Raw genomic sequence first — 10,023 nt, 5'->3', positions numbered from 1 at the left:
GGGCCAGACCTCAAGGGCCTCCAAAGGAGCCCAACCCGGCCCTGCCTTCGCCAAATACACAGCCGCGCTGGAGACGGTGACCTTTCCTTCAGGAGCCATCTGTCATCCTGGCCTGTCCGCTGGGGGAGGCCGGCCTGCTTCCCTGGCCACAGGCCGCCCACCCGTCCTTGACCGCGCAGGTTGGTCCTGTAGACCCCTCCTTAGCGCAGGAGTCCTTTTTCTGACCCGTGGGTGGCATGGGATGCGGAGGCGGAGGGGAAAGGACGGTCCCAGCATTGGTGATCGACCGCTGGACTATGTGGGCTGTCATGCAGCTGGCACCTGTGTCTTCCCGTCATGGTGGACGAGACCGGCTGGGGCTGAGTCTCCCTCCTTCAGTCTCCAAGCTGTTGGTGACAGGATGACCCAGGGCTCTTTGACCCTGCAGCCAGCGCTCTGTGCGACCAAACTCACCGACTTAGTCTCACTTTTTATGCTTTCATTGAAAGTTTTTGGCAACCATAAAAGTCACACATGTCCCCCAGCCACCAGGGAAACACGAAGATACATAAAGGACGAGTTATTCTGACCGGGGCCGGCACCCCCTGGCTTACTCAACAGGACCCTCCTCTACTGACTCCAAATTTAAAAATGTGCTCAAACAAGAGGACACTTGGGCTCCTGTGTAGACCAGGAGTTTTTTTTTTTTTTTGGTACCGGGGATCAGACTCAGGACCTTGCATTTACAAGGCAGGCGGCAGCACCACTGAGCTAAATTCCCAGCCCTGGCTTGTTTTGACAAATGATAGGGACCTGGGGTGTGTGTATCCCTTGGTCCTTTTCTACTAGCAATGCAGCCCCCCGAAGTCCCAGGTCACAGGCGTCCGGTCGCTGGTTCTTCCTCACAGCTGCATGCCAGTTCTCCTTTGGATGGACACGGTTCTTTCACTTGCATACTTTGCAGTGAAGTAGGACAGACAGATGATCCCAAGGGTACAGTGCAGTCGGTGTCGTGAATGTAAACGCCTGTGTAGCACCTGAGATCCCAGCGCTGAATATTTCCAGCACCTAAAGCCTGGTGTACACTCCTGTAATCCCCACACTCTGGGGACGGAAGCAGGAGACTGAAAGTTTGACTCCAGCCTAGGCAACATGGTGACTTTCAGAAAACCTCTCTCAAAATAATAACAACAACAACAACAAACAACAACAATAATAATAAGGGCTGAGCATGAAGCTTCGTGTGAAAGCCCTAGGTTCAATCCTTGGTATCCTAAAACACAACACAAAACAAAAAAGATTCCCTACCTTCCCCAGCCAAGAAGGCCCCAAAGATAATCACTAGGGTTACCTCTATCTCCACAGAGCTGTTGTGCCTTTTTGAGCTCTTTATGAGTGCTGAGTGAAATTTTGTGCCTGGCTCTTTTGCACAGCATAGCTTTTGCAAGATTTCTCCATGTTGTTGCACGTGGTGGGGATCTCTTCGTTGTTCAGGGCTGTGTAGTGTTTCAGTGTGTGCATGTTTACCCTAATCGATCCATACTACGTTGATAGAAATGTGCATGGCTTCTGTTTTTCCCAGCATGACATGGATGACATGGCAATAAACATTTCCAGGCTACCCCTGAGGGCTCCCATTCTTCCTTTTGAAGGAAGGACTCCATCTCTTCATTGGCTGATGAGAACAAAAGGTTTCTTTTCATACTTGTTCAGGGAAATGATTGTGTCTTCCCTTCCAGAGAATCATTTAGCAAAATCTCCGGAGCCTTCCTTGGCTGGACCAGGCCAGAAAGAGCTTTCCAGGCTCTGGCCAGGGTACTAAGCTTTATCCTATGGGCAGCGGAGAGCCACTGAAGGCTCTAAACCGGGAGCAGCATGGTCAGGTCTGTGTCCTGGGAAGGTCCCCTGGCTGCGAGGTGAGGTGTGTCTCCCAGACGTGGCCCCCAGGCCTACCGTCCAGGAGGTGGGAAGAAGGGTCGCTGGGTGGGAACCCGGATGTGTGGCAGAGTCACAGCACCACGGAGAGGCACCGTGGACTCAGCCTCTGTTGTGCTGCCCAGGGCCAGGCCTGCAGCTCCTCTGCCTGGCTGGGTCCTCATGGTGCACACAGACCCCGGACTCCTGCCGAGTCCCAGAAGTAGGGAGACTGCCCACCACTCCCCCTGCTCTGACCCAGACCTTGGGCCCACACCCACAGCTATGGGGACCCCTTCTTTCCTTAAGAACTGTCTTGCTTGGACCCACCTTCCTCACTGCTCTGTGTCCTCCCTCGGGCCTGTCCCTTGGGCCTCCTGCTCCTGGCCACTTGCTTCCTCCCAGATATTGAATGTTTTCTGGCCCTCAGTCTTAGAATCTCTGAATCTGGAATGATTTTTCTAACGTGTGCTTCTGATCATGGCTCAGCTTGGCCGTAAGACCTCTTGCCTCCCTCCTGGGGCCGCTGTCCTCTAAGACTTGGTGTTCAGGGCTCCCCACGGCCCAGCCCTCTCGCCAGCTGTGTGCCCTCTTCTCTCCCTCCCTGGGAGCCCCACCTGGTCCTAGCCCCTCTGGCTAGCATTTCACAGGGGTAGTACCTCCACCTGAAGGACAGCAGATTCGGTGGGGACAAGTCCCTGCCTAGCTATGTCAGTGATTCCAAATGAGCCCAGCAAACCCATGCTCACAGTTCCTGAATCCCTCCACCCCAGGGCCCCTGGTCTCTGGCTTCTAGAGGACGCTGCAGACCCCAGATGGCCTCAGGCTCCTGCTGAGCAGGGTTTCCTGACACCACATGGAGATAAAAGGCTTTTGGAACCAGCTGGGCCTCCTGGGCCACCGTAGACAGGCCACTTGCATTCCTGCCAGGAGGGACAGAGGCAGGGCCAGATGGTGGCAGCCTGGCACGTGTCCTCCCTGCCTTGGGGCAGGCCATGATGGACTGCCAGAGAAGACGGGTCACTGCCAAGTGCCACGCTGCCAACTGCCCACCAGGGTGCCCGGTGACTGCCAGTCAGGAGGGGTGAGTGGTCAGGAGCAGGGTTGCCAAGTGTCCGTCAGCAGAGGGCAAGTCCCGGGAGCTCAGCACTGCCTGTCAGGGCACCAGCCAACTGCCACTCAGAAAGCCCAACGACGAGGCAGGGGGTCCACCCAGGGTCATTCTGGTGACAGCGGTGTTAGCCACCCAGCATCCTTCACTCTTCTCTGGCATGGGTGCCCCATGGGACTTTTGGGGATCCCTTTGGTCAGATTCTCCCACCCTCCCCAGCTCTTGGTCTGTAGGTTAATCGGGCGGGCTTCCTCCCTGCTGCAGGGACAGCCCAGGCTTGGCCATCAGAGCTCCGGTTCTTCCGGCCGCTGATTGGTTTATATGCGGGCAAGTCACCAGACGGAGGGTCCCGTGGGCTCTTCCCTAGGCTCCTGGTGTCCCGAGGGAAGAACTGGACAACACACATTGAAAAGACACTGATGATTGACGGCAAGAAAGAAATTCACTTTGCAGTGACAGCCCGCTGGTGAAAAGGCTCACAGTGGCCCCAAGGATAAGGGAAAGGGGTCTTTTTATTCAAAGTTCCTGGGTCCTCTCTCTTTCACACAAATATCAACCACCACTCCGCTTTATACCACGTGTAAGCTGTTACTTTAAAAATTCATTTGGCTTTCTGTTATATGTAAATGAAGGGCCAGGGAGTTCCATATGCAAATGAAGGATTGAAAAGAGCATCTTCTGATTGGCCCTGTGAAAAGCTCCAGATTCCAATGAAAAATTGGAAATAGCAAGTTTCTCATCTCACTCTGTTGCTCTTAGACACTTGTTTAACCCAAGCCAGCTTTTGCCCATCAGAACTAGCTCTGGGTGACTAGAGTCTCTCTCTTTCTGTCATCCTGGACTGGTAAGCCTGCTTGCCACCTAAAGAGCAAGATGTCAGAAGGAAGGCAGCACTAAGGATGTGGAAATGAAGGGCAGAGAGAGAGAAAAAACTCCTGGCCAGGGGGTAGAAATCTAGCTTGTACCGTGGATCCAGTTATACCTGAAACCATTGACCACTGGGCTTTGCAGTGTGAGTCAATAAACTTCCCCCTTTGGGCCAAGAAAGGATGGCTGTGAGCAGGACCAGTGATCGCCCAGAGCTGGGGCCAGCTCTTGTCCGAGGCTAGGAGTGTTTCTGAGGAAGTTCCGTGGGAACAGGCTGGACAGGCTGGCCCCGTGTTTGCTGCCCCTGCCCTGGCTGCTGAGTGTGGCTGTGAATGAGGCGCTTCAAGCCTTGGAGAAGCAGAACAGAGAAATGGATTCACCTCCATGGGCTGGTGGCAGGAAAGAGTATCTGGGGCCAGCAATGAGGTCCCCAGAGTCCAGTGGCAACCGCAGCTGCCACGGCAGCTGTGCCTCACCAGCTGCCCTGTGGCCAGACTTGGAGGCTGTGGTCTGGCTGCATCGCTGGCGTCTGCCTCGTTCTCGGGTCTGCTTTGAGCTCCCTATATCCTGCTGCAGAGAGGGGCGGTGTCTGCTGCTGGGGCCTGGGATGAAGAAACCCGTCTTTGGGCCCTTGGCATGGGGCAGCTCCCCCTGGCTCCAGGCTGGGGATGCGGGCAGCTGGCTTTGGACTGGCAAACGGCCACTCAGGGTGGACATTCTGCAAACACAGCCTCCTTGACACACCCAGCAGAGTGCTGGCATATTTTAGGGACTCTGGGAATTGGGCAGGGAGAGCAGGGCAGGGAGTGCCTGAGGGCACTGGCTTTGTGCCCAGCCCCAGGAGACTGAGAAAGGAGGCTGCTCCCTCTCAGGGCCATAGTTAGGAGGCAAGGCTGACCCCAGTGAGCTCCTGGCTCTTGGTCAAGATGCCTGTTTCATCACAGAAAGGCCTCCAGAGTCCACCTGACATGGACTACCTCGGCCCACCTGCGGCCCAGAGGCAGGGGAACAAGACAGCTACACTGACAGGAAGCCGCTGGGAAAAGGCCTGGCCAGAGCTGGATAAAATGTTGAATCGTGGCAAGAACTGAATCCATTCTCTTTACATAGCAAGCTTCAAAAGCCACAAACCCAGGCACTAAAGCCCAGGGTTTTTGCAACTGGACTCTGAGGTTTCCACCTGTGAACAAAGCCCTGGGAAGATTTCTTCATCTGTATCTAGCTCTGCTCCCCATAAAGTGTGGGGAGATTTTCAGTACTAAATGCATATAACTTAGTAAGGACAGAGTGACTTATTTTATTATAAAATAAAAATAAATGTATTACTTGGTATTTATTGGTACTGAGCACACGTGCATTAGTTTATAATGTGTATTACGCCCTTGTTTTTCACAAGCAACTCTGTAGAGAGAGCAGAACTCTTGGTCAAATTCTACAGATGAGGAAACCGAGGCCCAGGCAGGCTAAGTCCAGGTTAAGGTTAAGCTCAAGTTCCCAAGGCCTGGGAATCTCAGCTGGATGGGACTGGCTCGAAACGCCATTCTCATTCCGTTTGCGAATGCTCCTTGGCTGCCAGCTGCCCTGGCCAGATTGGCTTCTCACGCAGCTCCCCAGCCAGTGTGGACAGGAAGCAAGTTCGGCTGGGCGCGGCTCAGAAGGACGGGTGAGCCAGAACCCTGCCCGCCCATCCAACCCCAGCCATGAGGAATCCAGAGGAATCCATTGTGGCATTTGGGGTGGGTTAGCCTGGTCTCATACTCAGCAAGCCAGGGCTGTAGAAGGTCACATGCCCACAGCCATGTGACCCTACCCAGGCAAGCGGGATCCAGTTACAACGCAGCAGTGGCCCCAAGGAACAAACACAGCTTGTGTCTTCCTCCAAGGGCTCATTTCCTTTGTCTTGTGAACACAGAAAAATGAAAGGAATGATAAGGATTTGATGGGGGGGCCTGGAAAATTCTGCAGAATTTGGGTAACTCATCAAGAGGGAAGCAAGGAGGAGTTTTCCAACCAAATCCAAAGGCAAGAAAGCCTGAGGCATGTGAGGCCTCCTGGATTCCTAGGTTCTCTTTAGGCAGGACACAGGCGGGAGGCTCACAACCAACCCAGTTCTGCCGCCAGGCTCCTGGGGACAGACCACTAAATCTCGCCAGGGCTCAGCCTCCTTGGCTACTCTGCACCAGTAAAGCCAGCTCTCAGGCTCTGGGTTGTTGCAAAGAAATGAGAAACTGGGTATAGATGGGCTTCTGCTGGGGGAATTAACTCCCTTGGGGACTCTTTTTGGTTGTCACACTGGGAAAAGCCACTGGTGAAGGACCGCCAAGGACGCTGCCACACACCATACGGTGCCCAGGACACCACGCCAGGCGATGGCCCTGTCCAAAGACCCAGGGTGCTGCGGCTGGGCAGGTGCTGCTGTGGTCTGAAATGCTTAGTTCCGCACGCTGGTTTTGCTGTCCCACCTGCGCGTACATGGGAAGGCAGGCAGGGGAACCCGGTGCCCCAGGAAGGAGGCTAAGCATCCGGGCCAGCTGCCTGTGCTTCTCGGGGCAGATCTGCTGTCCTCCCTCAGGCAGCCCAATGTTCACAGCCCCTGCCCTCAGGAAGTGTCTGGTCCAGAAGGAGAGACAGACAGCCAGAAGAAGCAGCGCTTCCAGAATACCGGTTTCAAATGTGCACCAAGAGTGATGAACGGAGGATGGCGATTCAGGAAGAGGGAGGTCTGGGCACTCGTTCCTGCACAGAGGAGCCTCGACACCGTGCCGAGCGGGAGGAGCCATCGCTACCAGCCGCGTGCCGTGTGACCGCATTGTCACCCAATAAACAGGCAGATCCCCGGGCTGAAAGAGTTGAGGAAAAAGGCAGAGAGGCTGCTTATGTGTGAACTGGGAGCTAGGTGAACGAGGGCTGAACAAAGCCATTATAAATAACAATAACATTGACGAATGGCTCGACTGGTGAGTGAAATAAGCCAACAGCAGGGCCATTGTGGTCAGGTGGGACACCTTGGCAGGTAACATCTAAGGAAGAGACAGAGACCAAGTTCCAGGTGGAGGAGGGGGCGGCACGATGTGCAGAGCCCCCAGGGCAGAAGCCCGGTGTGTCATCCTGCAGGGGACTCAGCTGCACGCACTGTGGAGTGTGAGCTGCAGAGAAAGGTGGCAGGGCCTGACGTGGCAGTGACCTGAGGGACCAGGCCTCTATGCGCAGGACCCTGCAGAAATATTTCCTCCCAGCTGCTCGATGCTTGGGCAGATTGTCTGGCTTCCACGTGCAGGGTAAGTTGATTTGCAGAGTATTTTTTTTTTCTGTTATTTCTCTTAGTGGTGTCCTCAAAACCCCCAGGGAAGTGTGGGCAGAGGGGAGGGCTCCAAGGAGCTCCTAGTAATTCAATCTGGCGGAGCTGTGACCTCTGCCACCCCAGGTTCCCACAGCTGCGCATGGGCCGGACACCCTGTACCAGTGTCTTCTGCCAGCTGGTTTGGGATGGGGGTCTCTTTGGGGGCCCTGGTCCAGAAGCCCCCCTCCATCCATCCTGAGGACCCACCCATTTCCAGAGCAGCCTCCCAGCAGGGCGATGCTGACTGTCCCAGCACTACCCTCTGGGGAAGTTCATGTTTCCCAAGCCATAGAGAGCTGGGAGTGACAAGGCATGGTCCAGAGCCAACCTTGGCGGGAGGTGCCAGAGAATGTCCTGGAAACGTCCTGCCACGCCTGCACTGTGCTCTGCACTGCAGGACAGCAACCCCTGTTCCCTGAAAGCTCCTTCCATGCTGCCAGGAAGCCCTCGGCTCTGCCCTCCCTGGGCCACCCCTCTGCCCACCCCCACCCATGTGGGATCTTCTGCGTTCAGCCGCATCCCACCCAACACTATCACAACGGAGCCTGAGTCTGGAAGGCACTGCCACCACAGGCCAAGTTACAGCAGTGACACAGGGGTCCCGTCAGTGGCTGGTTCTTGCTGGGGGCTGCGGGAGCCACCAGCATCATTCCATCCTCTAGGGTGCACAGAGCCTTCTCAGGCCTGATTCGCGCTGGAGGAAGAAGAGCTTAAACATCACTGCTGGCAAGAGCGGTGACATCACACAGAGGGCACAGCCCGGACTGGAATCCAGCCAGTGGGACTCTAGTCTGGATTCCTCTCCTGGATCCCAGGGCTTCCTGCCTCTTGGGGAACCTCCGGGCCTCAGGGTAGGCCTGCGAGAGCCCGGTCACTGGAGTGGGCATCTGAGCCCTGGGTTTACAGGGGTTGGGGAGCCTCAGGCAGCTGTGAGAAGTGGCAGGGTAGGGTGTCTGGGCCCGGACACACCAGAGGCAGAGGCTTCCCGGCACAGGAGAAACAACTCTGGCCGTGGGCGGGCAGCCCGTTTATGAAGATGTGTGTTAAGGAACGTTTGTAAACCAATCAGGTGACAGCTCCAGCCACTCCAGCCCCTCCCTTCCTCCTGTCAGGGACATCTTTCACCTCCTGGCCTTGGCTGAAGTGAGAGGTACAGCAGATTCCCCCTCACAAACACAGACCTCTGGGCTGTCACCACATCCCAGATGCGGGAGGTTGGGTCTCCAGCTCCTTGGGTGAGGAGCCATAGTTGGTCCCTGCTGCTCAGGACTCAGGTGATGTGGCTTCTCCTTTTGTCTCCCGCCAGACTGAAAGGTCCCCAAGCACGGAGACTGCCTCCCCATCAGTTGGGGCTCTGGGTTGGGGAGGGATGAGGGGCTAGGGCTGAGGGCTGGCAGGAGAAGAGAGCCAGCTTCTCAAAGTGTATTGGCCCTGGGAGGGGTGGTGGCCACAGGACTCAATTTCTGACCCTGGGCTAGGCCGATAGCCTGGTGCCCTGGAAGGGGGCCAGGATGGGGCTTGGGTCTGGCGCCTCCCCGGGCTCAGTGCCCACCCCCATCTGGTTCTCTCTGGGGCCTGGAAGAACCTCAAGCATGGCAACTGGGTCATTTCCCAGGACCCAGACTTCTTTGTAGGGTTGGCACGCCCCGTCTTGTCCCTCGGGGGTTTGGCGCTTGTCACGCCGAACGAAGGGACAAAATTAGCTCTCTACTCTCACTCTCAGGGCTCTCCAAGGGGCCAAACCATCCCAGGGAGGGACCAGAACTCAGCCTCCTGGAAATCTGCCCAAGGCTTTTTCCCCTGGTTCCTCTGGGAAAAGATCCAGAAACAGCCTGAAAGCTCTTGGCACACAGGGGTGGGATCAGGCCCTGCTGGGCCATCGAGAGAAGCCCCCAGGACTCTGGGAACCTGTGAGATCCCCCTGTAGCCAAGGGGGCGATCTGCACTCAGCAGGCCCTGAGGAGGGTCCCCAGGGACCCCCGCTGTGGTCCTGCTCTGTGGGCCAAATGCAATTTCACGGAAACCTCAGAAGTCAAATCCTCTTCAAAAGGTCGGCCTGGAGCCAGATTCTGAGCACAGAAATCCATTGGCTGTTTGAGGATGGTCGGAAAAATAGGGGCTCAGCAGACACGGCCCCCATCTGGTCTTCCTCGTCTGTCTGTCTGTGCCCACCCCGGCTGAGTCCCGGGAGAGCTGAGGACAGGCCACCAGCTATAGGGCCCCACCCGAGTTAACTGGACTTGTGGGTCGGGGGGAGTAAGGGATAGGAGACACTTCGGCAACCCCCCCATACACTTTGGTGACATGTGTCCTCAAGACCGAAAGGAAGGTGACATTGGGTCTAGGCTTGGCAGTCTGTCATTTGACAGAGTCTGGTACTGCCATTAAATGAGGGACCCTTGAGTCAAGTGGAGATAAATTCAAATTCCAGATTGGGCCAGGAGCCGCACAGATCTGTAATCCCAGCTACCTGGGAGGCTGAGGCAAGAGGATTCCAAGTTCCGGGTCATCCTGCGCTACACAGCGAGACCTTGTTTCAAAATATAAAAAGGGGTTGAGATGCAGCTCAGGGATACAGCTTCTGGATTCCATTCGCATTAGGGAGGAAGAAAAATTCCAGACCTGGCAAGCCTTTGTCCGGTCTTGTCTGCTTCTCACCTAGGAGAGAGGCTTGGCAACTCCTTCCGGGAAGGGAGCTCTGACGTGGGAGCAGACAGTACCGCCTCGGGACTCTGTTCAGCACCTGAGTGTGCTTTGGAGAGCGAGTCCCTGCGACTGCTTCCTTCCTTCCTTTTTTTTTTTTTTTTTTTTT

Source organism: Fukomys damarensis, unplaced genomic scaffold, assembly GCF_012274545.1.
Source record: "Fukomys damarensis isolate Sample0158 unplaced genomic scaffold, DMR_v1.0_HiC HiC_scaffold_23, whole genome shotgun sequence".
Taxonomy (NCBI): domain Eukaryota; kingdom Metazoa; phylum Chordata; class Mammalia; order Rodentia; family Bathyergidae; genus Fukomys; species Fukomys damarensis.
This window is presented reverse-complemented; position numbering follows the sequence as displayed.